Below are 4,479 nucleotides of genomic sequence, written 5' to 3' on the forward strand. Positions count from 1 at the left end.
GTAAATAAATTTTGTAACTGATTACAGAACTCTATATGTAGCAGTGCAGAGACTTGTAAAATTGGGTAATATGATCATATTTTCTTGACTTGGTAAGGAAATCATAACGTTCTACACACTCAAAACCTACACAGTATATTGTTCCCCATTTCAGCACAATTAAGAAAAGTAATTTCTTGAAGCGTTTTGAATGTTGTGCCAGTTTCAGTTATAGGTACTGAGGCAAATTTTTCCAATCAAACAAAAAAGCTACCACATGAGCACGGAATCAGCTCTTCATGTGTGTTGAAGCAGTTTTGCCCTAGTCGCTGTCGGAATGTCTCTGACCATGTGTGTAGCATCAGAATCGATCAGAACATTGGTTACTGTGAAAGTTTAGTTTAAGTGATTTAGTTTTCTTAACAAGCAAAAAATCAGGTTTCTTACACCACTAGAGGCAGCAAGACACATTGATTCGAATTTTTCAGAAATGTTTATTCTGCTAGCTTCACATATACATTTAGATAGAATCATCATTAAGCAATATCACTCATTCAGTAAACTGATACAGATAAATTCAGTACTTTGGACACCTCGAGCCCAGGATCAAAGGTTTTTTTTTTTTTTTTTTTCTCAATGGGGTTTTTACAATGCCTGATTGGGGATTTCACATTTAATTTCCGTATTGTCGTAAATAAATCCAATTGTTTAGTTTTGTACATGTGTGATTTTAGCAGGTTTGACTAGTAAGGTCCAAAATGTTTCTTACTGTCAAAATGTCCTTACTGATTTAGTGAACCTTTAACTCCATACTAGTGAGCTGGCCGTCGAAGAAGACTGCCCGCGACTCACCAGTTAAAACGCTTATAAATAATAAAATTATCTATTTATAACAATAGATTTATCTTTTAGGTAGTTGGGTCAAGGAATTGATATAGCATAAACCTGAACAGACAAGCAGTTGAAGTCTAGAGATGCATCACTAATACGTAATGAAAAGGTAGGTGCGTGGGTGTTTGTTTGTGTATGTGTGTGTGTGCACGCACGCATGCAGGCGGTCAGTGCTGTCGTTCTTGTTTGACATTAACTAGTGTGGGCGGACTCAGATAGAAAGTATCAGAAAGGCTGACTGATCAAGTATCACTTTGAACTAAGATACGACCTTGATATTCTCATGGAGAAGAATACACACAACCGAAGGTAAAAAGTGTGGACAGCGTAGAAAAAATTAAAGGGCGGCTATCACAAAAATGTTTCTACTCCTAGAGTCTCCTAAATAGCAGGATAATTCTTAGGAAGAAGGTCTCTTCAAGGTGTGTGGCGAGAGCCTACTACAAGGCAGTGATGCTACTAGTTTAAGTACACTCTCAATAGTGAAGTGAAAGTGGAACGTGAGTGCCATTCAGCTCAATTATGGGGACCCTACTCAGATTCTGCACTGCATGTTAACCCACCGAAGGGCACACACACGCGCAGTGAACACACACACAGAGCAGGAAAACACACCGGAGCAGTGGGCAGCCATTTTATGCTGCGGGGCACGGGGGAGGCTAGTTGAGGGGGTTCGATGGCCTTGCTCAAGGGCTCCTCAGTCATGGTATTGAAGGTGGAGAGAGAGAGAACTGTACATGCACTCCCCCCTCACCTACAATTTCCTGCCCAGGCCCGGAGACTTCCGAACTCACAACCCTTCGATTGGGATCGTCGGACTCTCTAACCATTAGGCCCACAACTTCCCCCCATGGGCTCTAAGGATCTAAGGATCCATTCATACAGCCTGTGCTGTGTTTTTGCTTTTTAACGAGAACAATCATACATTTGTGTAGTTTTACTATCGTTATGTTATACTCATTTATCGTAATTCATTATAATCATTTATCGTTAATAATTTTTAGTATTCCATTGTAATTCATAAATCATGTATAATAACATTTATGGTAATGATATTACCCATTTCATTGATTTCCATAATTGATTAGTAGTTATATGTTGTTTTTATATTATTTTTGCATTGTTGTTCAGTCTAATCACTGTGTTTCAAGGGCTGTTTTTCTTCATGAATAAGAATACGATGGAATGTTTATGGAAACTGAAGGTTTATGGGATGTTGTTTTGAAGCAGTTTTGGTGTAACAATACTTGTTAGATTTGTGCTGGTCAGACAACTTGCTCCTTTTATCATCACTCCTTCTCCTGCTTCTGCTCTTCACTGGCTTTCTCCTCAGTCAACTTCTTGGCTGACTGAAGACTGTTGATAGAGTTTCTGGTATTTGGGTCCAGACAAGACTTCCTTTTCACAGGTTTTGGGTATAGACTACTTTTCTGAAGAGTTTGTTCTGTTACCAGACAAGACTGATATTTTCTGACGGGATCTGGTATTCGGGCGCATTTTAATTATCTGGATGGAGGCATGGATCTAACATTTAGGTAGTTGGCGGGATGGAATAACACAGAGCTTTTTTCTCAAAAGAAGGGTAAGGATTGTTTTCCCTCGTATGACCAGAAGGTGGAATGCCCCCAGACCACTAGGCTTCTGACTCCGGCCACGAGTGAGGACAAGACTTACACTGCAAGCCAGAATGAGTGTGTGCTGTTTGACTTTTCCCATGGAAATTGATATGTACCGTCTGGGTAGCTAAGCTACTGACTCATTTTAAGATCAATAAGCGAATCAGTAAAAATTGGCTAATATTTTCTAAATATAGCAGTGCAGAATATAAGCATGTTCTCTTTAACCAATGACAGTAGAAAATATGAAGTGGCTAAAATGTAAAAATGTTTTTAAAAAGTTCAAAGATATTTGTCAGTTGAACCAGATGGCTAAACGAAATGTTGTGAAGGTAAAAAAAAATTGGGCAAAGAAAAACAAAGTTTGTTGGTTAATGAGTTGAAGGTAGGGCATCCCAAATTCTAATTGTTTTGTTTATTATGGGCAAAAATAGGGGATGAAGTAATTTCAATAGTTAGTATTTTGGAAGGGTTTTTATTAGTTATTATTACTTTTTTCACTTGGGGAAGATTGAGGAGGTTCTGGTATGTTGTGCAAAGAGCAACTCACAACAGTAGGCTAAAAACCCATATATTTATAGAAATGTATATGCTATATTTATATTATTTGGGGGAGTGTTGAAATCTTGCACCCGTTTGTTTTTATCAGCTTGAAAAACAAAAGCGGGTGGGAAAATCAGTATCTTGTCTCAGACTGGAACAGTGCTACAAGGCCTGGTGCCATGTTTCTCGACTGAGTGTATAATACTACACACCACTAGAGGCGCCAGGAGAGACGTCGTGTATGTTATAAAACCATGTGTGTAGTTAGAGCAGGACGGAGGCAGTCACGACCATTTATCGCCATCTTTATGGGACTTGTCTCATCTTGCATCAATGGACTATATCAGATAAAAAGATTTTATGTTGATTTCAAATCATGCACTGTTGTTACAACCTGTGCTCTATGTGTTAGGGCTGTATTTTTGTTTTTTGCTTTTTTGATTTTTGACCCTTAGGTTTTTCCCAGTCCTTGAAGCCTATTTACAGCTGAGCCACTGCACCTGATTCGTTCAGTCTGTTTCTTTGCTTTATGCTTATTGTTTTTTTGTTGGTTTGTTTATATAAAATTGTGAAAACACATTTTTATTGGCTGATGTGAATTATACCTGGTTTAGATTATATCTATGTAGTGTTGGCGGTTCCCTTCCTTAAAAAATCAGACCTATAGCAGTCTTACATTTAGAGTGGGTTGAGGTTGTCTAAGATATGGGGGGAAAAGAATGTTTATCCGGTTATTGTTTACAAGGGTAAAATGACATGTGAAACCGATTCCAAGCACAAGGTTTTTAGTAATTGACGTTGCTAATAGGCTTTGGTCAATGCTACTAGCCATTCAGGGTTTATAAAAGTCACGCTATTTCACCTGTCTTTGGGGGAAATATTTTGGAAGAATTTTGATTTCAACACCTATTGGTGTATCAGTAACAACATCTAGCTGCTGTGAGGATTCTAGGAACACATCTGATTTGTGGAACTATTCAAAAGCTGAGATTCTTTTTGAGGATGTAACTACAGGTGTAGTTGGACTTTAAAATTATGCAGATGAGCTGCAGTGTTGACAGTTTTCTTCACTTTATTAGGTTCAGGGCTCAGTGACTGAACTACTGAGGCTGGAATAGTTTTTGAGGAATTGACACGGTAGCATTTACGCTAAGTTGTGACGCTGGGTGAAGGAAGGACTGGAAACAATAGCGAGTTATGGTTCTTTAATGAAAATAAATAAACAAACAGGAAAAGACAATGATGCTGGGAAGACAAAAATCCAAGATGGTGGTGAGGTGGTGAGGAACTCGGATGATGACGGTGAGAAGGCAGCAGGAGAGGATGGCACAGGAACTGCGGGAATAGAGCTGAAGGTAAGTATTTGTGGCTGAGTGGAAAATGTAGAGTGGATGAGGGTTTGGGAAAACACAAACATCCAACGCAGACAACACTGCAAAAAAAAAAAAAC

This window comes from Cyprinus carpio, chromosome A4 (assembly GCF_018340385.1).
Source record: "Cyprinus carpio isolate SPL01 chromosome A4, ASM1834038v1, whole genome shotgun sequence".
NCBI lineage: Eukaryota > Metazoa > Chordata > Actinopteri > Cypriniformes > Cyprinidae > Cyprinus > Cyprinus carpio.